The sequence below is a fragment of the Anabas testudineus genome, chromosome 18 (assembly GCF_900324465.2).
Source record: "Anabas testudineus chromosome 18, fAnaTes1.2, whole genome shotgun sequence".
Classification (NCBI taxonomy): domain Eukaryota; kingdom Metazoa; phylum Chordata; class Actinopteri; order Anabantiformes; family Anabantidae; genus Anabas; species Anabas testudineus.
In genome coordinates this window covers 11,579,117-11,606,327 of record NC_046627.1, presented here as the reverse complement: position 1 = coordinate 11,606,327, position 27,211 = coordinate 11,579,117, and the positions used below count along the sequence as shown (strand labels likewise).

The following is a 27,211-nucleotide window of genomic DNA, read 5'->3' as shown; positions in this document are numbered from 1 at the left end:
CTGCTGTGAATGTTGTTCAAGCTGTTGGTAAATCTACTAAAAAGCTAAGTTGGGTTTTAAAACTAAAGAAAGACAATGGAATTAAACTGACTCTCAATTAATCATGAACCTCTTGTTTCTTGTTCTCCAGCTCCCTTACCTGCTGCTGTCTCTGATCCTCACTCCTCTGTTTCTTCTCTTTGAGCTTCTGAACTTCAGTCTTTAGTTGATTCACCTGTGAGCAGAGAGAAGACAAAGAGAAGATGAGAGACCTGTTCTCTTATTAAGGTCAATGACTTCAAACTAACACTAACACTTTGAACATGAAGCTCCTTCATCATCTGATTTCTGCTGATTCTGAACTAAAGTCACTGATGTGGAGGAAAATGTGTTAATGACCAGAATCCACTGACTTGATTATCAGTGTGATAACAGATGATGTCATGTCCAAACTATGTATTTAATGTCTGGTATAACTATTAATCCAGTTCTCCACCAATGTTCTCCAGTAGATCAGAATCTGGTCTCCATGTTTACTTGTCTCTTTAGCTCCTCGTTCTTCTTCTTCAGTTCATTTTCTGTCTCATTCAGCTTCTTCTCAGTTGACTGTTTGTTGTTCTTCAGCTGTCAAAGACATTTTACAAAGTTTGTTAAAGTTTGACAAAGAATCTGAACGTATCTGTAAATTGGGATAAAGTGATTTAGTTTAAATCTTAAATTGCTAAACTAAAGCTATTTATTTTGCAGATCTCTTTTAATAATTCAAATTCACCCGTCAGAGACTTTTCTTCACAGTCTTTACTTTACTTTTATTCGAGACTTGCTCTTTTATTATTTACACTTTATACACTTTGAACATGGAAGTTCTTCAGATAAATTCCCACTGAGCTAAGTAATTTGTAATCTTTTAAAACACCAGGTTCTCCTTCTCAGGGAAGTATGAATACTCTTTATATGCATATTACAGGTTTTTATTTCAAAACAAATACCTGACATTACTTTTTTGTCATAGTTTTTGCACATCTCTTCTGTGTATGCACTTTAATTTATGGTCCCCTTTCTTTTTCAGATACTACCCTCCTCCTGCATGTTCCTGGCTCCATCTCATCACAGCATATCAACCCTCATTGGTTCCCTCATCTGGTTATCTCCACCCCATCACTACAAAAGCCATTCCACTCCCCGGCCTCCCTGTCAGTCCGTTGTCTCTGCTGAGGAGACCTCTCCCGTCTCCCAGTCTCATTAACTACTTACTTCAGTATTGCATATATGATAGTTTTTGGATCCTCCTGCTTGTTTATGCAGCCGTCTTTAGTTCCTTTGTCATTAGTTTAGTTTTGTCTGTCTCCTAGTCTGTGCCTGCCCATGTGTTGCGACCTGTGATTAAAACTCTGTTCACTACTCCAGTCTGCCTACATCGTGCTTTTGGGTCCTCGCCTCGTTGTGCTTGTGACATTTACACAACATGTTGTCTGTGTTCTACAAACTACATCAAAGTTTAGATTCTTCTACAAAACTAATACTTTCACAAAATACTGCACATGTTAATGTAGAGTATGAACAAATACTATGTTCCTTTCTGCAAACTGATTCACAGTGGTTGTTACACATTTAGTGGACTTCTGTGGTTCTGGATCTGATTTTTACTTGTTCCTGAGCCCTATCTTGATATTTAACATTTGAAACAAATCATTGTTGAGAGAAGAAAATTCAAAGGGAATAATTCTACTAGTTAGTTCAACTAAATCTGTTGTTCAGTGCTGCCCAGTTCAATGTGTGGAAGTTTTGTTTTTACTGAACATCTGTTTTCTATTTTCACGAAACCACTAAGTTTCTGCATTTGAATTTACCATCATCACTTACCACAGCGGTGGAGGACCCAGCTGGAGCAGCTCCACTTGTTCCCAACTGATGAAAGACAGAAATAAAGAGAGACGCGTTCCTAAATCAAAGAATCATTTTGTAGATTTACTGAGTCCTTCACAGACTAGACTTAGTAGTTTTTGTTAAAGTTAAAATAGAAAGATGAACATCAGCATTAAACTGCTGGACTTCAGAGTCAAACTGCAGAAAATCTGAAAAAATATGAGGAACATGTTTTATCATCACTGTATTTTAGAATTAATGATGATGATCAGCTAAAGATAAACTCACTTTATTAGGAACAAGTGTCAAATCTAATATGATCCTAAAATGTTTTTGTTGAAACTGTCTGAAAGGTGATAATTAAACTATATGTTTGTTGCTGAGCTCATAGTTGGTGCTAGAGTCGTACTGGGGTGAATTATATCAAGAGGTGGTTCTAATGTTTTGGCCCCTCATTCATTTTAAATAGGATGATTAAAACCTGTCTTTGAAAACAACGTGCTCCTTCTTTATTTATGTTTTATCTTCATTTTAGTGTTTCACTTCTTGCTAACCTCCATTTGCTCTGTTTTATTTATCATGAGCTGCTCTCTCTCTTTCCCTTCTTCGGTCTTCTGGTTCTTCTTTTCTCCTCCAACACTATTCTTCCTCTGACAAATCTTGGACTCTGTGTAAAGATTGAAATGTAAAGGTAAACTAGTTACCAATTTTCATAACACTTTGAAAAGTTATGTCTAAAAATATATATAATTTGAAATAAGAAGGGACATGGCACTACATTTGTCCTCAGCACATCAACATATAAAATAAAAAAAAAAAAAGAAAATGCATCGAGATCATTCATTCTTTCGACTGCAACTAATCCCATTAAACTTCAATCAGAAATACTTGACATTGTCAAATACTGCAGTTATTTTATGACTTACTTGATATAATTTTCATCTTCCATAAAAAGAAGACAAGTAAAAGAATAAACAGGAGGCAAACAGCCAAACTAACAGAGACAGCAACTGTGGCAGCAGAGGAACCAGACTGGAAGTTAAAGAAATCATCTGAAATGAGGAAAAGATAACAATCTCAAATTTAAATAAAATCAGACTTAAATTACAGAAACTAAAACAATTAGCTTGTTGTACAAGTTAAAACTTGTGTTTACCTGGAACATGTATCTGTGTGTCTCTGATCTGGTTGATGTTTCTCTGTTGGACTCTACAGATGATGTTGTTGCTGTGTCTCTTCTCCACAGTCAGTCTGCTGCTGACAGTATAGAGGTCATCAGGACCTCTGACTGTCTCTGTAGGTCCAGCAGAGAGGATCTTTCCCTCAGCGTCCAGCCACAACAGCTCAGGCTCTGGATACCAGCCTTTAGACTCACACTGTAGAACCAGTCCACCCTTCTCTCCATCAATCCCTGCTAAACTGATGACGGGTGAAGCAGCAGCATCTGGTGCTGAGAAAAATAAAAATGTAAAACAATTATTTATATATTCATTTCAAAATAACAAACAACCAAAATACTAACAAGTAATAAAGGAATTTGATCCGATATTTGAAATGAGACAAACTGCGTTACTACTAATGATAAAAAAATATTTCAGATAATTCATATTTTAATATCCTGCATTGTTTTATTAAATAAAGCTATAACACTGACATTGATGTAAAACAGTTATTATAAAGTTCAGCTCCTAACATCAGTGACAGAAACTGTTGATACTAAAATACACACATACTAGAAACAGTTTGTCCACTTACCAACAACAAGTTCAACTAAAGTTTGTTTGTTGAGTTTAGGAATGAAGCACTTGTACGTTCCTTTATCAGACAATTTCACTTTAGAGAGTTTCAGTGAAATGTTTCCATGTTTCAGTTCATCAGTGAACAGTGATGTTCTTCCTGTGTACGATGGATGTTTTGTTCTGACATACTCTTGACCAGAACGCCACGAATACACGTATACATTGTTCAGGTCAGACCTCGACCACTCCAGATTCATCATAACAACATCCATCGCAGGTTCAAGATGACATGGTAAAGTGATGTCATCACCAACTCTCGCCATTATTGGCTGAGTTGGACCAATTAACTCAGGTTCACCTGGAAAGAAATACAGATTTTTATTAATTATTGAATAATAATAATAATAATAATAATAATAATAATAATAATAATAATAATAATAATAATAATAATAATAATAATAATAATATTTTTTATTTATTTATAAGTTTTATTTGTTCAGCTTTATATTATGTTACACTAAAATATGTCTCTTTTATACTTACTTACTTATATGGACGTTCAACCACAGTTAATGAACATATGGAGTACTCAAACAGAGCTCTGTGTGCTTAATTTTAAATTTGGATAATCATGCTCAGAAAGTGATCAAGAGCCAATTTACTTGTTTGTGGTTTGATTCCAGATAAAGGAGAGATTTCATCCAACTGATGCCACAGAGCTACACTTGATTTTTCAAGATGATAACTTTGTAGGTATCTTCTAATTGTGACATTTTAGGAGACTGTATGTGTGTAAGTTACCTCTACAGGAGTGTAAGAGAAGGTAAAAAAACAAAACTCTGAGAGGTCTTAGTGGAGATCGAAGGAACAGAAGACAGGAGTTCTGAAAATGAAGCAGATGATGCAGTTTATGGATACAAATTGTTTTAGTGTTGGTGTCAAATAAACCACTCCACAATCACCAGCACAAGACTGAAGTCACTGTTCTGTTGCATCACCCAGTTTCTTCTGAGCTTCTGCTTGAAAACAACAACTCTGACATTATCCTGTAGGATACTTTAATAAACCACAATGACAAGTGGTCCAGGTCTAGAGTCAGCAAAACAACCCCATATCGTGACACTCTCCCCACCATACTGTGGTTAGCTTCTAACTTCAGACATAAAAAAATCCACCTCTTTGAGTTTCCCAGTCAGACCTCAACCACATAGAGATGGTGTAAAATTACCTCAAACTGTTTATATCAGATAAAATCTGAGCTCAACCAGTTCTGTGGAAGAATTGTTCACAATTCCTTCTGAACATTGTGCAGGTCTAATCCACAGCTACAGGAAGTGTTTGCTTGAGGTTATTGCTGTCATAGGTGGTTAAACCACTGACTAAAAAATAGTTTCACTTACTTTATCCACCATCACTTTGTATGTTTAATGTATTTTTTTAATAGAGACATGAAAGATCTTGACTGTTAAATTTAGAAATATTTGTTGTGTGTTGATATTGGTGACTTTGGTAAAGATCACAGTTTATCACCATGTAGAAAGGAAAAAATTTAATAGCAAATAGTAAAATGTAATAATCTTACATTGTGCATTAAGCTGACTTTTGTTGTGATTTGATGCTATATTAATCAAATGAATTGAACTGAATTGAAGTAAGAGCTATCTCAGATAGGTCAACATTCTGGAACTTGTTTTTACGTAACTACAGGATTCATGAGTGTCTGTTTGAAAATGTAAATTCACAGTGTAATATTAAATGTATAATTGGCTGATATTTGTGACAATGCTGTCAAATGTTTTCACTTCATATAGAAAACACAAGACCAAACTGTACTGTGTTCATATACAGTATCTATCTACCTACTAACAACCAGTTCAACAAGAGATTCTTCATTGTTGTCTAGGATGTAGCATCTTTATCTTCCTTCATCAGCAGGTTTCACTTTGGAGAGTTTCAGTGAAATGTTTCCATGTTTCAATTCATTAGTGAACAAAGTTGTTCATCCATTGTAGGATTAATGTTTTAAATTTACAAGATCCTGAAAAGCACACAAAGACATATCTGGACTCCAGGTATCGTCCACTCCAACGTCATTGCAGCAAAGTCAACGGCAGGTTCAAGATGACATGGTAAAATGATGGCATCACCAACTGTTGCCCCTATTGGCTGAGATAAACTAATTAACTTAGACTGACCTGAAAGTAAAATATATGGGTTTTAATTGCTTCTGTAAGAACTCAGGGACGTACAACAAGTAAAAACTAAATAGAAGAAGTTCTACACAGATACAGAATTGTACTTTGGCCAGTTACAGCTGTGGTCATAACCAGTGACAGTTTATTTCTGTATAACACTGTATCATAATTTAGGTCAGCTTGTGTCTACACAGCAGAGAGGATAGAAACCTAAAAACTTTTTGCATGATAATAAAAAAAAATAGTAACAAACATTTATATTATATAAAAACTACAAATCTAATATATATCAAGAGGACAAAGTACCTGTGTCATGATGTGTCGCTCCTTTCCACAGACTGTACATCTGACTTGAACTTGGTTTACAACCTGTGACAATCAGGCTCTACCTGTCTGTTGACACCTGAACTTCACTTCCTCCTCCTAGTAAGTTACTTTCTTTACACACTCTTGCTGTTATTCACTCCTGAGAGTGCAGTGCTCTTTGCATGAGGAATAAAAAGAAAGAAGTGGTTAAATCAGTCTCAACACTTCATTATCCATCACTGGGGGAAATACAGAGTACTTTAAAGATTTGACTGAACCGTCATATGAAAACTGAAGAAACAAAAAAAGAAATTCCACGTGATGACGAAACTGTTAAAAAAGATTGTTTAGCAACAACATCTTATTTTTAAAGTAACTGAACATTGAAATTATCATTATCAACCTTTATTATAAGTTTCTGAATCTAAACATCACTTTCTCAGCTGTTCCCTGTGCTGTGTTTTCTTCAGTAACTGTGACTTATTACGTGTAGTTAAATTCTTTATCTTCTTCACAGTGAGACCCAAACAAATTGATCTGAGTAATAGTGGAAATGTGCTGGAAAAGCGAAGTAAGTGAATCTTTGCCACAGATGAAATCTTTCATATATTCTGATCTATCACAAAGAGCAGAGGCTGTTTTGTAATGAACGAGAGATTTGTGTTGAAATTGAATTTGTGAATTTTGCCTATTGTATTGTTAATCCTTAAATACTGTGCCCAATATACACCAAATCAAAAATGAAAACTGATAATAGAGAGAGAGATTTGTTTTAGTAGGACAGTGGTAACAGTGTTTAAGGGAGCTCAAAACTGCTTAGAGAACTTTTTGTGTTCCCACCACATTTGGCCTTTGAAGCGTCATGGGGTGACTCTCAAATCTCACATATATGACACTTAAACTTAGTGTCAAAGAAGAGGTATTTTTTAAGTTGAACCTTATTTAGTGATCCAATGGCATGTTTAATGTGTTACATGTGAGGCTGTTTATGGTGTTTTGTGTGTATTACCATCATTATACGTTTTATAGTTTTGATTTTAACTGTGTGAATAAGGATTCCTATTTCGTCAAATCCATGTGGTTGGGACCAGATCATTTACACCTATGATTGTTAAATAACTCCTCATATACTAGTCAGGTTTGGCAGAGAAGTGATGGCAACTCTTTGAAAAGTGTTTTTTACACAGGTGCATGGAGGACAGTCAGCTGCTCTCCTCCAACCACTTATATATAAATGCTGTTTCTCCTTTGAGTGGAAAGACTTTGTCTGTGCTGACTCAGCCATAAGACATTGTTTCTAACCCTCAAGTCTTATATGTCATTTGATATGAATTTAGATTTTCATAGCAGATTTCTTTTCTTTGTTTTATATCTTTGCTTTCATTGGCTGCCACGTCATACATCTTTTAACTGGTGACTTTTAACTATCTAACCTGTGGAGTATTTTTTGCTGGATTTAGCTTAAGACCTTAAACAAAACACTAGAGTGTAACATTAGCATGTAATAGAATCAGTTACCTCTCCTAATTTGTAGTAGTAGAAGATGTATGTATATGGCTATATGTATATAGATGTACACACAGATGTTTCCCTCTGAAAATATCTGAGTGAATTTTGGTTCAAGACACAAGATTTACTATCACTTGTTGCATTTTCTGTATTTACATTAACGTTAATAGTATGTGTTCCAATACTTTTGCTCACTTAAATTTTGAGTTATCTGATACAAAAGGTATTGACTTATGTGTTGTTTAAACTCTTGAGAGGTCGGTTACATAGCATTAAATAAACCTCTAAGTTATCTTACAGCCAGATGTATTTGATGTACAGCACACAGCCACGTCAGTTATGTTTGTTTTAAAATATGTTTACTAAAATATGATTAGAAAGAGGTGTTATGGAGATGAAATTCAAAGCTTACATGCACCCTAAAATCAAACTTTACATTAGATTCTGCAATAAAACTAGCCAATGAAAGTGTTAAAAGTGAAGTGAATCTTATCCTTAGATTATTACTTTTTCTTCAACTTGAGACTTGAGACTGTAAAATTTTTGTAGCGTGTAGAGTGTAACAAAAAGAAGATATTGCAAATAATATTAAAGTACTGTAATGTTACCCAAGTAAAATACAATCCAGCCTTTTTACCACATTTTAAAGAGGACATGTAATATGTTCAACATGACACAGGAACATAGAAGTCAATGTTATGTAAATCAGCTCTAAAGAGGTTCATTCAGCTCATGGACTTAACTCAAGAGATGTTGTCTACAAAACAATATGTGGGTTGTGTCTTATTTACAGTCCATCATTTGTTATTCACTCTGTGGGATTATGGTACTGTTATCATTTTTTACTTCCCCAACGGTCTTGTGGACAGTAACTTTACACATGTATGTTTCCTGATCGGGACCATTTAATATACACTATAACAGTGGCTGATGAGGATGACGCATCTCTTCTGTCCTGTATCTCCAGTGGGGACGGGTTGTGGTTCCCGTAAAACTTAAGGGTTCCTCGTTGAATGATTGCTCTCTTCTAAAACCTGTTGGAAATCAACAGGTTACTTACAGTTCTTTGGCCTATAAGCGGTTTATCAAAAATGTGGAAATCTACAGAAACTGAACTTGCCACATACAGAACATTGAAAGGCTGCTGTGAAGGTAACAGGTCAGGTTTTTTCTTTTCCTTAGTATATTAATTCATTTACTTATCAATGAATTAATGTTACCTCATCGTTAATTGGTAAGTAACTGTGATCTTGTCTCAATTGGTTGTGGTTGTACTGGCCTGGCTTTTGTCACTTTCCACCGAAGACTCAATGTGGCTTTCCATCATCTGAGAAGGACACACAGCACAGTATTTAGATTATTCAGCAAAGCATTATATCCTCTGCTTCTAGGTTTGTACTTTACACTTGGAGAAGGTGTCAGATTCTCCATTTAACAGGTGGAAGCATGTGGAAATATCAACACACCAGGGGATTGGGATTTTCTTTAAATTTCTCAGATATTTGTAAAATGCCATATTCTTAATTTATTGGTTTTCTTTTCTATAGCATTTACTTACTTTATGATTTATATACCATTTTTAGTTTTCTTGGTCTTTGTGACAAACTAATGTCTGAGACCCAGAAATTTTATTCATTTAAGTAATTCTCATAAATAATAAAAAAAAAAATAATTAGCTGTTCATGTTTTCTGACAAAAGACATTAAAAACATTTTTGTCTTATTGTTCTCTGTATATCAGAGACACTTCAGTTAAAAACCTTTCTTACCATTAAAACATTTGGTGCCTCAAATTTTCTCTCATAGCTACTGCCTCATCAACAAACCAAAATGTTATGTATTATTTTATTATTATTGTATATAATTTAATATAAAAGATTAGGATTAGGTTAAACAGATGAAATTCAGATCTTCCTAATGTCAGCCTACATCATGTTCTGTCCCTCAGGCTGAAGCTGTTTCCAGATTTCTTTTTTCTTTTTTCTAATTAAACCACAGTTTTTTTCCATAATCTTCTTTGCTAATATCACACTCCAGTAGTAGTAGATTAGTTTGAAAATACATTGCTCACCAAAAATTAAAGGAACTCTTTTAATCAGAGTTTAGCATTAAGTCCACTGAATTCCTGAAATATTGATTCTGGTCAGTTAAGAAGCAGGGGGGGTTGTTGATCAGTTTCAGCTGCTTTAGTGTTAATGAAATGAACAACAGGTGAACTTGAGGAGAAACAATGAGACGACCCCCAACACAAGAATGACTTTACAGGTGGAGGCCACTGACATTTTTCCACTGACAGTTTTTTTTTTAAACTAGTTTTGCATCTGTCTAAGGTCAGTGGCACTACTGGTAGTATGAGGTGATACCTGCACCCTACAGAGGCTGTAAAGACAGTTCAACTCCTCCAGGATTGTATATCAATATGTGCCATTGCATGGAGGACATTCCAGGAGACAGGAAGTCAGCATAACCAGTTTGGTGATGGTCTGGAGACATACAGAACTCTACAGGATAGACAACAGCATGCTGAGAGGCAATAAATATCAGGATGAAATCCTCATTGCCAGATTCTAGTCGTACAGTGGGTCCTGGGTTCCTCCTGGTACACTGACTGGTCCACACACTCGCCTGGATCCAATAAAGCACCTCTGGGACATTATGTTTAGGTCCATCTGATGTCGCCTGGTTGACCCTGTCCGGGAGCTCAGTGATGTCTTGGTCCACATCTGGGAGGAGATACTCCAGGACATCATCCATCATTTCATTAGGAGCATGCTCCAATATTGTCAGGTATCCATACAAGTATGTGGGGTCATAACAACAAAATTGATTTTAAAATACTACTTTTGACATTTAAAGCATTAAAAGGTCTTGCGCCGCAGTATCTAAGTGAACTGCTAGTGTCTTATGATCCACCACGCCTACTTCGATCAAAGGATGCTGGCTGCCTGTCAGTACCTCGTATCCTAAAAACTACAGCTGGGGGCAGAGCTTTTTCTTACAAAGCCCCAAAGTTATGGAATAGCCTTCCAAATAGGGTTCGGGACTCAGACACAGTCTCAGTGTTTAAGTCTAGGCTGAAAATCTATTTATTTAGTCAAGCATGTTTTTAAATAGATCTGGGAAGGACTCATTGACGTAGAGCATTATGGTGAACTGGTATGTTTAGATGCTGTCTTCCCAACTCTCACTGATCACTCTGGTTTGTTGATGGTGAAGTGTTTGGTTGCTCTACATCCCAGGGAGGCCTCATGTCTGTGTTTTCTTTCTGGCTCACCCTTTTAGTTAGGCTGTCATAGTTAGTCCTGCCGGAGTCCCTGCTGCACTACACTAAATATACATTCACCTCAAACTTTATCCGACTGTGAATACAACTAACTGCAATCTCTCTCTTTCTCTACCTCTCTCTATTTCCCTCTTCCTGTCTCTCTGTCGAGCTACACGTCATTCCACTCTTTGCCCTCTGGACCTGTCTGACTCGTCCTGATGCCCAACTTCTGGCTGGAGATCTCGTCACTTGGATCCACCGTTTGCCCTATGGGATAAGTGTGGAGACTGAAGTTGGTCACGTGCTACTATGAAGTCGGTCTTGGCCTCGGCGGACGTTGGAAGCTGTTTCTCGGAGGTCTCAACTCAACGCTCTATAGTCCAGGACTGGAATAAGTCTGCCTGCAATTAACTAACTGGACATAACCCATATGAGGATGGGTTCCCTGTTGAGTCTGGTTCCTCTCAAGGTTTCTTCCTGTTGCCTTCTCAGGGAGTTTTTCCTTGCCACCGTCGCCCTCGGCTTGCTCATCAGGGACAATCTGATTTCATGATTCATACACATTCACTGTTCATGTACTGTTCTTTGGTTGTGTGAAGCTGCTTTGTGACAATGTCAATTGTAAAAAGCACTCTACAAATAAAATTGAATTGAATTGAATTGAATTACAACTACTGAGCACCAATTTAAGTTGCGGCAATGAAATTTCGGCAACATGTATTAACCTGCTGCATAATTTTTTCACTTTGATTTTCAGGGTATATTTGAATTCAGCCCTCTGTAAGTTGAAAATGATCATATAAATCCAATGATAGATATCCTGCATATTTTTTTCTTCACTGAGATCTGATCTGTTTTCAAAGTGTTCCTTTTGTTTTTTGAGCAGTGTACAAAATCTAAACAGTTTTTTATAATTCACAGAAAAAAACTATTGCTTTTAATTCAGAACAAACATAATTTCTAGGACACATCAAAACTCTCACTGGACTATTAATAGATTTGTTTCCTCTCTGTTTAACAGTGACATTTAAATCTGTTATGATCTGTCAAATGACAAGAGAGAGAAAACTGGTTTGGATGAATAGATGAACCTTTGTGAACATCTTCTCCAGCAGCTCCGTCAAGGTCTCAGCTTTAGTCTCGTCCCCATCCTTATCCTGGAGCATCTATCTCAGATGATAATTAATTTTGAATTAATCAGGGTGTTTTTCAGATATATGTATTTATTCTTATTCTTCTATATATTCCTATTATCATTTATTTGCAAATGCCATTCTACTGTCTTGTTTGTTACTTGTCTCATGGCTTCTGTGTATTTGTCCAAAAGAAATATGCAAAAAAAAAAGAAATGACTCATAAGTGATTTACCTCTTCGTTCATGTTTTCCAGCAGGTTCTTCAAGGTCTCAGTTTCATTCATCCTCTTTAGTACCTCGGCCCAGAGCTGTTTTTTAAACTAGGAAAAGACGCATAAACATTTATCCTGAGTGAATTCTCATTTCTGATTGGTTAAAAATTCTTCAAGCTGTCAGTTAAATTAGAAAAAAAACAATATTAGGTAAAGATCCAATGTTGGAACAGAATATTCTATGGTCTGCTTCACATGTTTAGATAAGAACAATATTTCATGGTTAAGAACATGTTCTCATGGTGTAGATCTTTAAAGGAGCATTAGTTAGTTTACTGTGTTTGTTTTTGTAGCAAATGTTAAAACCAGAGAAGATCCAGTTTAAAAAAGGTAATCAATTTGATTAAATAAATCCCAAAGTTGGAAGATAAGAAATTAAAATGACTAGAAAGATAATGAATTTGAATAACCTCTGTGAGCATCTTCTCCAGCACCTCCTTTAAGGTCTTAGCTTCCTTCTTGTCCTCCTCTGTATCCTGGGGCTGCTTTAATAACTGGAAGGAAGAAGAGAAACAATTTATTATCAATAGATGTAGACACAGCTAAACAGCTATTCTATTTCCGAGAAAAAAATGCTGCTACTTTTAATTCTTATCAAACATATTTTCTAGGAGACAAAGATACTTTCACTGACAAAGTAATAGATTTAATTCTTCTCTCTTTAACAGTGACATTTAATTACAGGCTGTGTTTTGATCTGTCTTAGTTTCGGCAAATCAGTATAGCTTTCAAAAGACAAAAAAAGACAAAAGAGAGAAAACTGATTTGGATCAATAGATGAACCTCTGTGAGCATCTTCTCCAGCACCTCCTTCAAGGTCTTAGCTTCCTTCTTGTCCTCCTCTGTATCCTTGGGCTGCTTTAATACCTAAGAGGTTGGAGAAATGAAGAGAAACAGTTCATTATCAATAGATGTAGACACAGCATTTATTCTAAGTGAATGATCATTTCTCATTGGTTGTAAATTGTGTTTCTAATTCTCTTCATACAACATCAGTTTGAATCTGAATTGACTCTGAATGATTTGATCCAATAAACACATCAAGTGTCTCTGAACTGTTTGGTTCCTGCTCCCTCTGGCTCTATCATTCAGACACTATTAGACTGACTGGAATCACTAAATCTGGGAGAGAAACAGTTCCAACTATTATTGGATGTTAAATACCAAACTAGCTGCTCAGTGTTGGATAATGTAACACAGTAACACAGAGAGAAAACCTCTTCATGTTTCCAGCATTGAACAGAGCTCTGGAAAAGTTTCTGATTGGACTTTTTCTAATCACTCGTAATGAATCAAGTCTTCTCTGTTTGATCTATTTCTCAGTCTCCTGTTAGTTTAAAGCAGGAGGAGACAACCCTGGTCCTCACTGCTGCTGTCCTGCTGGTTCTCCAACTATCTACTGCTCATTACCTGGATCAGGTGTGTTCAGCCAATCAGAAGCTGGAAGATACCATCTCAGATGAGGGGGAGTGAGAGAAGACAAAGTGAATTAATATATTCCAGGATCTCACTGACTAAACTCACCAGATCTTTGTGTTTTGCAAATGTCATCTAGTGAGGTTTCTTCTCACAGTTACTGGATATTGGTCTCGTGAACAAATCCAAATTTTATGCAGAAGATAAAAAACAATATGATTGGATAAATAATTGATTTAGGTCAAAAGCTGAATCTCTATGAGATGCTTTTTCAGCTGATTAGTTTGTTTTTTGATTTTTCTTTTAAAAAACTCCTTAATCATACATCCTAGTACAATAATCTTATTAGTTACTTAAATCTGTTATAATTTGTCAAAAGACAAAAAATGACAAGAGAGAGAAAACTGGTTTGGATGAATAGATGAACCTTTGTGATTGTATTCCCCCGCAGCTGCTTCAATGTCTCAGATCCATTCTTGTCACCTGCATTAGCCTGGAGCTGCGTTACCAACTGTAAGATAGGAGAGATAAAGAGAAACAATTAATTCAAAATTAATTGTGTGTTTTTCAGATTTATTTACTTATTTATTATGATTATATACTAATCATTATAAGTAGTTACTTGTTGTCACATACATGGCTTCTGTGTCTTTGTATCGTCGATTGTATCTTTGTATCAACAAATCAAAAGGTTTCATACAGAAGATAAAGAGAGAAATGACAGAAAGAACTGATTTCGATCAAAAGATCAAACCTCTGTGTTTGTTTTCTCTGGCGGATTCTTCATGGTCTCAGTTTCCTTCATCCTCATTAGTACCTCAGCCCAGAGCTGTTTTTTAAACTGGGAAGAAGGAGAAATGAAGACAGAACATTAAAAGACACAAAACTTTTTATCTAAATGACAGATAAACATTTATTCTCAAGCGTATTCTTATTTCTTTTTGGTTGTACTGTACCTTCTTTTAAATCTTTGATTTCTATTAAGTATTAAAATCCACCTTGAAACAGAATACTGTGTTCCGTTTCAAATGTTTAAATAAGAATATTTAATTAATTCTTAATTAATTCATATTTCATGGTTAAGAAAATGTTTTCATATTGCAGATATTTTAAGGAGCAGTAGTTTGTTTGCTTTGATTTTGTTTCCTTTGTTATTTTTTTTAAAGCCAACTTTAAAAATCTGAAAAAAACTGTGTGAAGAATTTCAAACTCTTAAGATGAAAACGACTAAACAGATCGTTTGGACAAATAATGAACCTTTGTGATCATCTTCTCCAGCAGATCCTGCAAGGTCTCAGCTTCCTTTTTGCTCTGATTCTCAGTCTGGAGCTGGAGGTAAAAGAGATGAGGAGAAAAATGTTAGAATCTATATTTTATATATTTTCTAATAGTTGAAGACTTTATCTTTATCAAGTACCATGTTTGGATAAATTCAAAATGTTCACATGGTGAGGTTTGGGTATAACTTCTATTTCCTCTGATCAGATTTATTTTAAATAAATATACTGGGTCATTGTTTCCTCTCTGTACTAATCAGTACTCAATTCTGCTATTAAAATAGACTGGTCAGTAATCTGTATCAGTTTAAAATATAATCTATAAAAATTCACTGAGCAATAATATTAACATTTGTTTCATTCACAATCAACTGACTAAAGACTTTCTATAGGTGATGATACAAGAATAGGTTTATTTCCTCTCCGTTTTAACAGTAACATTAATCTTCCGTCGTGATCTCATGTGTCTCAGCAACAAATCAATTTGTAATCGTCATAGTTAATTAAATATTCTCATTTTGCAAATCTCTAAATGGATCCGTATATATTTTTCTAAACCAAATCAGAAATATCTCACGTAAAAAAAAACAACAAAAAAAACTATTTTCATCAACAAATCACTGTTTTCAGATAAAAACTGAAATCAATTAACATATAATTGATTTGGATAAAAAGATGAACCTCTTCTATTTTCTCCTCAGCCTTTGCCCTGTTCTGTTCCTCAGGCTGGCGCAGCTTTTCCAACTGGGAGGTAGGAGAGATAAAGAGAAACAATTCATTGTCAATAGATGTAGACACAGCATTTATTCTAAGTGAATGATCATTTCTCATTGGTTCTAAGTTGTGTTTCTAATTCTCTTCATACAACATTAGTTTAAATCTGAATTTTCTCTGAATGATTTGATCCAATGAACACATTATTATACATTAGACTAATATTTGTTTCATTCATAATCAACTGACTAAAGAGTTTCTATCAGTGATGGTACATGATGAAGTTTCCAAACTATTGAATTTATGTTATTAATCCATTTCCCCACTACTGTTCTTTATCAGAATATATTACAGTGTATTATGGTTTGTGGTTTACAACATGGCGACTGAGTGAACACATGGAGCAAATGTTTATGTTGACATGAATATAAAGTTTGTTTGTGTTGGTTTTTGATTTCATTTATTTATTTTTTTTGTGTGTTTTTTGCAGTTTTAGGCAATAAATTAAATATTGGATAATACCATGTTCATGGTTAGATTAAGCTGATTGTATCATTGTCAAAACAAAAAGAGCAGTGGTGAATTTGATTTCTGTCACAGGACAATAATAGATAAAACCACCCAAAGTAGAAATGTGTAAACAATTAGTATTAGTCTCTGTTTTATCTAATCCAATATAATAAACTAGTTTCATCAATGAAATCATTGTTTTATGCAGAGGATAAAAAGGAAAATGACAAACAGATCATTGATTTGGATCAAAAGTAGAAAGTCTATTATCTTGTTTCTCAGCTCAGTCTTCATCCTTCTCTGTTCCTCAGACTGAAGCTGTGTTTTCAAATGTTTCGTTTTTGTCTAGATTTTTTAAAGAAGATTTTTAATTTCTTAAACGAAACCACATTTTCTATTCTTACTTCCTAATATATTAGTCACATAGTAGTACTTCAGTTTGAAAATACTTTACCTCTGATGAAACCTAAACAGCTATTGTACAGATAAAAAAGAAAAAAACATATTTTCTAGGAGACAAAATTACTCTCAGTGGATGAATAATAGATTTGATTCTGTTTAACTTTAACTCCACTCTATGTTATGATCAGTCTGGCTTTCAAAAGATAAAAACACAAAAATATAGAAAACTAGTTTGAATGAAAAAATGAACCTCTGGGATTTTCACCAACAGCTGCTTCAAGGTCTTGATTTCCTCACTGTCCTCTTGTTTCTCTTGGAGCAGGTTTTTCAACTGTGAAGATCGAGAGATGAAGAGAAACAATTCATTATCAATAGATAACGACACAGCATTTATTCTAAGTGAATGATTATTTCCCATTGGTGGTAAATTGTGTTTCAAATTCTCTTATGTTCTACTTCAGAACATATTACAGTGAATTTTGGGATGTGATCTACAACATGGTGACTGAGTGAACGCTCTGAGAAAATGTTCTCTTCATACAACATCAGTTTGAATCTGAACTGACTCTGAATGATTTGATCCAATAAACACATCAAGTGTCTCTGAACTGTGTGGTTCCTGCTCCCTCTGGCTCTATCATTCAGACACTATTAGACTGACTGGAATCACTAAATCTGGGAGAGAAACAGTTCCAACTATTATTGGATGTTAAATACCAAACTAGCTGCTCAGTGTTGGATAATGTAACACACTAACACAGAGAGAAAACCTCTTCATGTTTCCAGCATTGAACAGAGCTCTGGAAAAGTTTCTGATTGGACTTTTTCTAACCACTCGTAATGAATCAAGTCTTCTCTGTTTGATCTATTTCTCAGTCTCCTGTTAGTTTAAAGCAGGAGGAGACAACCCTGGTCCTCACTGCTGCTGTCCTGCTGGTTCTCCAACTATCTACTGCTCATTAACTGGATCAGGTGTGTTCAGCCAATCAGAAGCTGGAAGATACCATCTCAGATGAGGGGGGAGTGGGAGAAGACAAAGTGAATTAATATCTTCCAGTTTCTCACTGACTGAACTCCTCATCTCCTCACCTCATCTATTTATTTTTCATGTATTTAGTCAATTCCAGGAAAACACTAATTTCTTTTTTACAAAGAAAAAACAAAGAGATGCTAAATTATTGTTCTGTTACAGAAACTAGTGAACCACAGTAATTTCATTTTGTCTTCAAGTCAAGTACCATGTTTAATCATGTTGATGTTGTAGGTACTTTTGATTAATTAAATATGATAAATTAATATTATAAATTAAATATTATTTAACTATAAAACCTATAGTTAAATAATTGAGAATTTTATATCTGTTTTTAAATCTCCTAAAAGACTTGTTTCTCAGCTCAGTCTTCATCCTTCTCTGTTCCTCAGACTGAAGCTGTGTTTTCAAATGTTTCGTTTTTGTCTAGATTTTTTAAAGAAGATTTTTAATTTCTTAAACGAAACCACATTTTCTATTCTTACTTCCTAATATATTAGTCACATAGTAGTACTTCAGTTTGAAAATACTTTACCTCTGATGAAACCTAAACAGCTATTGTACAGATAAAAAAGAAAAAAACATATTTTCTAGGAGACAAAATTACTCTCAGTGGATGAATAATAGATTTGATTCTGTTTAACTTTAACTCCACTCTATGTTATGATCAGTCTGGCTTTCAAAAGATAAAAACACAAAAATATAGAAAACTAGTTTGAATGAAAAAATGAACCTCTGGGATTTTCACCAACAGCTGCTTCAAGGTCTTGATTTCCTCACTGTCCTCTTGTTTCTCTTGGAGCAGGTTTTTCAACTGTGAAGATCGAGAGATGAAGAGAAACAATTCATTATCAATAGATAACGACACAGCATTTATTCTAAGTGAATGATCATTTCCCATTGGTGGTAAATTGTGTTTCAAATTCTCTTATGTTCTACTTCAGAACATATTACAGTGAATTTTGGGATGTGATCTACAACATGGTGACTGAGTGAACGCTCTGAGAAAATGTTCTCTTCATACAACATCAGTTTGAATCTGAACTGACTCTGAATGATTTGATCCAATAAACACATCAAGTGTCTCTGAACTGTTTGGTTCCTGCTCCCTCTGGCTCTATCATTCAGACACTATTAGACTGACTGGAATCACTAAATCTGGGAGAGAAACAGTTCCAACTATTATTGGATGTTAAATACCAAACTAGCTGCTCAGTGTTGGATAATGTAACACACTAACACAGAGAGAAAACCTCTTCATGTTTCCAGCATTGAACAGAGCTCTGGAAAAGTTTCTGATTGGACTTTTTCTAATCCACTCGTAATGAATCAAGTCTTCTCTGTTTGATCTATTTCTCAGTCTCCTGTTAGTTTAAAGCAGGAGGAGACAACCCTGGTCCTCACTGCTGCTGTCCTGCTGGTTCTCCAACTATCTACTGCTCATTAACTGGATCAGGTGTGTTCAGCCAATCAGAAGCTGGAAGATACCATCTCAGATGAGGGGGGAGTGGGAGAAGACAAAGTGAATTAATATCTTCCAGTTTCTCACTGACTGAACTCCTCATCTCCTCACCTCATCTATTTATTTTTCATGTATTTAGTCAATTCCAGGAAAACACTAATTTCTTTTTTACAAAGAAAAAACAAAGAGATGCTAAATGATTGTTCTGTTACAGAAACTAGTGAACCACAGTAATTTCATTTTGTCTTCAAGTCAAGTACCATGTTTAATCATGTTGATGTTGTAGGTACTTTTGATTAATTAAATATGATAAATTAATATTATAAATTAAATATTATTTAACTATAAAACCTATAGTTAAATAATTGAGAATTTTATATCTGTTTTTAAATCTCCTAAAAGACTTGTTTCTCAGCTCAGTCTTCATCCTTCTCTGTTCCTCAGACTGAAGCTGTGTTTTCAAATGTTTCGTTTTTGTCTAGATTTTTTAAAGAAGATTTTTAATTTCTTAAACGAAACCACATTTTCTATTCTTACTTCCTAATATATTAGTCACATAGTAGTACTTCAGTTTGAAAATACTTTACCTCTGATGAAACCTAAACAGCTATTGTACAGATAAAAAAGAAAAAAACATATTTTCTAGGAGACAAAATTACTCTCAGTGGATGAATAATAGATTTGATTCTGTTTAACTTTAACTCCACTCTATGTTATGATCAGTCTGGCTTTCAAAAGATAAAAACACAAAAATATAGAAAACTAGTTTGAATGAAAAAATGAACCTCTGGGATTTTCACCAACAGCTGCTTCAAGGTCTTGATTTCCTCACTGTCCTCTTGTTTCTCTTGGAGCAGGTTTTTCAACTGTGAAGATCGAAAGATGAAGAGAAACAATTCATTATCAATAGATAACGACACAGCATTTATTCTAAGTGAATGATCATTTCCCATTGGTGGTAAATTGTGTTTCAAATTCTCTTATGTTCTACTTCAGAACATATTACAGTGAATTTTGGGATGTGATCTACAACATGGTGACTGAGTGAACGCTCTGAGAAAATGTTCTCTTCATACAACATCAGTTTGAATCTGAATTGACTCTGAATGATTTGATCCAATAAACACATCAAGTGTCTCTGAACTGTTTGCTTCCTGCTCCCTCTGGCTCTATCATTCAGACACTATTAGACTGACTGGAATCACTAAATCTGGGAGAGAAACAGTTCCAACTATTATTGGATGTTAAATACCAAACTAGCTGCTCAGTGTTGGACAATGTAACACACTAACACAGAGAGAAAACCTCTTCATGTTTCCAGCATTGAACAGAGCTCTGGAAAAGTTTCTGATTGGACTTTTTCTAATCACTCGTAATGAATCAAGTCTTCTCTGTTTGATCTATTTCTCAGTCTCCTGTTAGTTTAAAGCAGGAGGAGACAACCCTGGTCCTCACTGCTGCTGTCCTGCTGGTTCTCCAACTATCTACTGCTCATTACCTGGATCAGGTGTGTTCAGCCAATCAGAAGCTGGAAGATACCATCTCAGATGAGGGGGGAGTGGGAGAAGACAAAGTGAATTAATATCTTCCAGTTTCTCACTGACTGAACTCCTCATCTCCTCACCTCATCTATTTATTTTTCATGTATTTAGTCAATTCCAGGAAAACACTAATTTCTTTTTTACAAAGAAAAAACAAAGAGATGCTAAATGATTGTTCTGTTACAGAAACTAGTGAACCACAGTAATTTCATTTTGTCTTCAAGTCAAGTACCATGTTTAATCATGTTGATGTTGTAGGTACTTTTGATTAATTAAATATGATAAATTAATATTATAAATTAAATATTATTTAACTATAAAACCTATAGTTAAATAATTGAGAATTTTATATCTGTTTTTAAATCTCCTAAAAGACTTGTTTCTCAGCTCAGTCTTCATCCTTCTCTGTTCCTCAGACTGAAGCTGTGTTTTCAAATGTTTCGTTTTTGTCTAGATTTTTTAAAGAAGATTTTTAATTTCTTAAACGAAACCACATTTTCTATTCTTACTTCCTAATATATTAGTCACATAGTAGTACTTCAGTTTGAAAATACTTTACCTCTGATGAAACCTAAACAGCTATTGTACAGATAAAAAAGAAAAAAACATATTTTCTAGGAGACAAAATTACTCTCAGTGGATGAATAATAGATTTGATTCTGTTTAACTTTAACTCCACTCTATGTTATGATCAGTCTGGCTTTCAAAAGATAAAAACACAAAAATATAGAAAACTAGTTTGAATGAAAAAATGAACCTCTGGGATTTTCACCAACAGCTGCTTCAAGGTCTTGATTTCCTCACTGTCCTCTTGTTTCTCTTGGAGCAGGTTTTTCAACTGTGAAGATCGAGAGATGAAGAGAAACAATTCATTATCAATAGATAACGACACAGCATTTATTCTAAGTGAATGATCATTTCCCATTGGTGGTAAATTGTGTTTCAAATTCTCTTATGTTCTACTTCAGAACATATTACAGTGAATTTTGGGATGTGATCTACAACATGGTGACTGAGTGAACGCTCTGAGAAAATGTTCTCTTCATACAACATCAGTTTGAATCTGAACTGACTCTGAATGATTTGATCCAATAAACACATCAAGTGTCTCTGAACTGTGTGGTTCCTGCTCCTCTGGCTCTATCATTCAGACACTATTAGACTGACTGGAATCACTAAATCTGGGAGAGAAACAGTTCCAACTATTATTGGATGTTAAATACCAAACTAGCTGCTCAGTGTTGGATAATGTAACACACTAACACAGAGAGAAAACCTCTTCATGTTTCCAGCATTGAACAGAGCTCTGGAAAAGTTTCTGATTGGACTTTTTCTAATCACTCGTAATGAATCAAGTCTTCTCTGTTGATCTATTTCTCAGTCTCCTGTAGTTTAAAGCGAGAAGCAACCCTGGGTCCGCATGCTGCTGTCCTGCGGGTTCTCCACTACTACTGCTCAGTAACTGGATCAGTGTGTTCACCAATCAGAATCTGAAGATATCATCTCAGATGAGGGGGGGAGTGGGAGAAGACAAAGTGAATTAATATCTTCAGTTTCTCCTACTGAACTCCCTCATCTCCGCACCCGCAATCTATTTATGTTTTCATGTATGTAGTCAATTCCAGGAAAACACTATTTCTTTTTTACAAAGAAAAAAAAAGAGATGCCTAATATGTTCTGTTCAGAAACTAGTGAACCACTGTAATTTCATTTTGTCCTTCAAGTCCAAAGTACCATGTTTTTTTAAGCATGTTGATGTTGTAGGTACTTTTGATTAATTAACTATGATAAATCAACAGTAAACATTTCCCCTGAATATACACTCAAATCATTCAATGTTTGTTTTTAAATATTACTGTTTTATGACTCGATACTGTAACTGCAGCACAACTTCTGTCAGATGATGGATCTTTAGATCCATCTTTGCTGCCAACATTTCTCATTTCTTCCACTTTCTCCACTCTCACAACCTTAACTTTCCTAACAGAGTCCAACCTCCTTGCCCTTTCAACCTGCACTTCTGTATTACACCCAGTCAACAAATTCCCTGCACCTTTGCAAACTTCACCTGTCCTACTTTTTATAATTTTTGTTAATTTCATAGGATCCACTTTCTTTACACCCTCTTCTCCCTCAAACCTCACTACAACATTCAGCAGCTTTCCTCCTTTTGAACTTCCCTCCTCTTGCTCCTCACTCATCTCACTACTACAACCACCTTTCTTTTTCCTTTTAGTTACACTCCTCCTTCCTGTCACCTTTTCCCAACACTCCGTACTATTAAGGCTCTCAGTCTCTCACTCAAATTCCACCATTGTAGTTGATACTTAATAGTAATGATAATATCGCTACCAAACCTGTTGATACCCCCACTAACCACTAACCCAACTACTTCTCCGACTTCTACCCCTCTTTGCTTCTCTGAATTTTTACATTTACATTTAGTAAATGTATGTAAAGATGCTTTTACAAGGGTAAGCATAAGGAGGTCTTGCCTAAGGAGCCCGACTGGAGGTAGGCCACATGGATATGTAGCCTGTTTCTTGGGATATGAACCCCTGTATACTACATCGGAGGAGGTGATCTTACCACTACACTAACCAGCCACTACAATTTTGAACAGCATGCTTCTCCTCATGTCACAGTTTCAGTCACTTAGTGATCTTCCAGTTTCTCACTGACTAAACTCACCTGGTCTTTGTGTTTAAATGTCTGAGAGATCCTATAAGTCCTACATGTTGGTGGTCTGAACATCACAGCTCAGAGAACAGTGATCATAATGAGTTCAGACATGTCTGTAATAATAGCAGCTTTTAATTCTGTTACATTGACGAAACCAAGTTAGAATAAACTAACACCCTGTGATGACACACTGTGACAGCACTTTTTTAAATGTATGTATTTTTTCTTAGTGTTGGTGTTTTTTATTCTCATTCTACAACCACACAATAATCGTCGTTGAACTGATAGTTTGGTCTTTTGATGTTTCAGGTTTCTTGACGGTGTCTTAGTCTCTTTAACAAATTGACATGTTTTATTTAGAAGATAAAAAGAGAAATGACAGAGAACTGATCTAAAGATGAGTCTCTGTGAACTTGTTCTCCTGCTGATTTTTCCAGATCTCATTCTTCATCTTAGCGTTTGAGGCGAAATGTAAGTAAAATATCTTCACACTTCATGTGGTTTATGATTGTTGTTAAATCTAATTAACACTCAGATTCAGATTTTCAAAACTAGAGACTGCACATCAGTAAATCATGAACCTCTAGTTTCTTGGCCTCCAGCTCCTTTTCCGGCTTCTGTCTCTGATCCTCACTCCTCTGTTTCTCCTCTTTGAGCTTCTGAACTTCAGTCATTAGTTGATTCACCTGAGAGCAGAGAGAAGACAAAGAGAAGATGAGAGACCTGTTCTCTTATTAAGGTCAATGACTTCAAACTAACACTAACACTTTGAACATGAAGCTCCTTCATCATCTGATTTCTGCTGTTTCTGAACTAAAGTCACTGATGTGTTAATGATCAACACAGAATCCAAAACTAAACTAATAGCAGAAGAAAGAAAGAAACAACACAATAATAACAACCATATTACTTTACAACAGCTGTTTTATCTAAATGTCCACTCAGTTCAATGTCTGTGCTGATTTTATATGTTTTGTATTTTTTTATTGGCCCGTTTTATCCCAAAACAACTAATGTCTGACACAAACTTTGTGTCACTGCCAGAATATTTATCCATGACTGTATCTGTTAATGTTTTAGAGGACTCATAATTATACAAGTAATTTACTACACAACCAAACATGCAAACAAAAAAAATATAAATAGTAAATATTCTGCACTTAAATAGCGCTTTTTCTACTTAACTTATACTCTAAGCGCTTTACACTGCATCTTATTTTCCCATTCACACACCGATGGCAGAGCTGCTATGCAACTGACCTGAGTCACCGGAGGCAACTTGGGGTTCAGTAACTTGCCCAAGGACACTTTAGCATGTGACGTGGCAGCTGGGAATTGAACCACTAATCCTATGATTGGCAGACAACTGCTCTACCAATTGATCCACACCCACTCCAATATATATAAAAGGAAACAAAAAACAAAGAAGTAGGTGTCTGCAGGATAATTAATGTGAAAAATAAATAGATAAATATGAACCTGTTCTTTCAGAGTCTGAACTTCTTTCTCAGCTTCTTCTCTCTTCTTCTTCTCCTCATCAAACTTCTGTCTGGAAACGTTCGACAACTTATCCTGAGACAGAGATTAGAAACCAGATGAGTTTCCTTTCAGTGAATGTGACTGAACATACAGTGTGATGAACACACTACTAACATATTGTATCATGTGATTTGTAGCATTTCTTGTTTGTTGGTTCCAGTTGGAAACACTCAGCTCCTCCTGTGTTCAAACTCTGCAGTTCAATCCAAATCAAACTGACCTTTAACCAGATTACCCTCAATAAGATCACACTTCATTCTCAGTCACTGTCTCACTGCAGTGACTCTAAAGAAAACTGCTGAATTCATGAATTTTATTCTAGCATGATCTCTTACCAGAAAGGAGGAGCTGGAGGAAAAAAAAATATTTGCTTCATTCACAATCAACTGACTAAAGACTTTTACAAGTGATGATATTTGAGTAGGTTTGTTTCCTCTCTGTTTTAACATTAGGACTACTAACCCTAACCCTGACTTTCATGGTATTATGTGTATAAGCAATAAATCATGTTTTAATCTTCATGGCTAATAAAATGTTCTCATATTGCAGATTTTTAAAGGGAGCAGTATTTTATTTTAATCAACAAAATCTGAAATCTTTCACTTAAAAAAAACAATTCAACAAATCACTGTTTTACATAGAGGATAAAAACTGAAATCACATGAACAGATAAGAGATTTAAATGAAAAAAATTGAATTATTGTGATCTTGTTCTCAACCTCCTTCTTATTCTTCACACTCTGTAGCTGCCAGTTTAACTGGGAGGTTGGAGAGATGAAGAGAAACAACTCTTTATCAATAGATGTAGAAACAGCATTTATTCTAAGTGAATGATCATGTCTCATTGGTTGTAAGTTGTGTTTCTAATTCTCTAATGTTCTACATCCGAACATATTACAGTGAATTTTGGGATGTGATCTACAACATGGTGACTGAGTGAACACTCTGAGAAAATGTTTAGGTCAATATGAATATAAAGTTTGTTTAAAGATTTATAGAGGTAAAATATCACCAAAGGTTTAAATTAAATACTGAGTAATATCATGTTAAATGTGAAACAACCTGACAGTGTTGAAGTAAACAAAGAGTAGTGGTGATATGTGGGTTTAATTTCTGTCACAAGACAATAATAGATAAAACCACCAAAACTAGAAATGTGTTAACAATAACTTAATGTAGGCACAATGACTATTATTTAACATTTCTGTAAGAAACAAAGATCTATGTTTTGTCTACATTAATTTAATTGATATTTGAATTAATTCACACTCAGCTACAAACATTATTACTTTTTGTTTTACATAATCTCATTTACTACACAAGCTCCAAATCAATGTTTAATACAGAAGAGGAATTGATTCAGGTAAAGAAACACAAAAACATACCTCCTTAATCTGGTTCTCAGCCTCGCCCTTCCCCTTCTTCACAGTCGGCTCAAAAAGCTGGGAGGTCGGAGAGAGAAAGAGAAACAATTCATTAACAATAAATGTAGACACAGCATCTACAACATGGTGACTGAGTGAACAAATGTTTAGGTCAACATGAATTTAAAGTTTGTTTAAAGGTTTATAGATGTTATATATCATGACAAGTATTAATTAAATACTGGGTAATAGCATGTTGAATTGGAAACAACCTGATAGTGTTAAAGTAACAAAAACAGTAGTGGTGATATGTGGGTTTAATTTCTGTCCCTTTCACTAGATAAAATCAGCCAAAGTAGAAATGTGTTAACAACAACTTAATGTGGACACAATGAATATTATTTAACATTTCTGTAAAAAACAATGATTCAAGTTTCCTCTTCATTAATTTTAATTGATATCTGAATAAATCCACACTCAACTACAAACATTATTAGTCTTTGTTGGCACCAGCCCAAGCTGAGATTTTCCTCAGTTCTCCACCTCACTCTCCTTCTGGACTCCACCCACCAGCCCCTTCTCTCCCTCTGCTCACAGCAATCAGCTGAACATTGGACTCTCCTCTGCCCCCTTCTCCCTACAAAACTCTCCTCTGCCCTTTCCCCTCTGTCAGTTTGCCGTCATTCCCCAACATGTGTGTTTCCCATGCCTGCTCGTCCTCCTCAGCCCTGTCTGCTTCCCCCCTTGGACTCTCTGGATTTCGTTCTCCCCCCTCTGAGCATTTGGACTTTGTTACCTGTTTCTCAGTGAGTGTTTTCCTGCCATTTTGCAGTGTTTTTTGATTTGTACATTGGTTTTTGATTTATTACTTTGTTTTACGTTGTTCCTTTGTCCTCATATTTCTGCCTATATTTTTAGTGTCGGTTGACACCCCGCTTAGTTCCCTGTTTTGTAGTTTTACCCAATAAATCCTGTGTTCAGTTCAAACCTGCCTCTTCCCCTCCTT

General features: G+C 35.2%; 2 protein-coding genes and 3 long non-coding RNA genes across 6 annotated transcripts in view; all 5 read right to left on the bottom strand.

Moving 5' to 3' along the window:
• The window catches only part of LOC113168332 (trichohyalin-like), a 287,283-nt gene that overhangs the window by 245,447 nt on the left and 14,625 nt on the right, over nt 1-27,211 (bottom strand). The window lies entirely within an intron of this gene.
• Nucleotides 1-27,211, bottom strand: part of LOC117153029 (butyrophilin subfamily 1 member A1-like) — a 55,554-nt gene that overhangs the window by 20,094 nt on the left and 8,249 nt on the right. The window lies entirely within an intron of this gene.
• Nucleotides 140-26,802, bottom strand: LOC117153034. 2 transcript variants are annotated; one of them, XR_004463436.1, is made up of 3 exons: nt 26,227-26,802; nt 24,782-24,874; nt 140-214 (listed from the first exon to the last, which is right to left on the bottom strand). It is a non-coding gene; the product is annotated as an uncharacterized LOC117153034 (long non-coding RNA). The 2 variants fall into 2 exon arrangements; XR_004463435.1 differs by lacking the exon at nt 140-214 and adding an exon at nt 23,911-23,988 and having other exon boundaries at nt 26,227-26,798.
• On the bottom strand, nt 2,491-3,046 carry LOC113168559. Its single transcript, XR_003299448.1, has 3 exons — nt 3,002-3,046; nt 2,772-2,897; nt 2,491-2,512 (listed from the first exon to the last, which is right to left on the bottom strand). It is a non-coding gene; the product is annotated as an uncharacterized LOC113168559 (long non-coding RNA).
• On the bottom strand, nt 11,730-13,210 carry LOC113168579. Its single transcript, XR_004463431.1, has 3 exons — nt 13,052-13,210; nt 12,230-12,316; nt 11,730-12,027 (listed from the first exon to the last, which is right to left on the bottom strand). It is a non-coding gene; the product is annotated as an uncharacterized LOC113168579 (long non-coding RNA).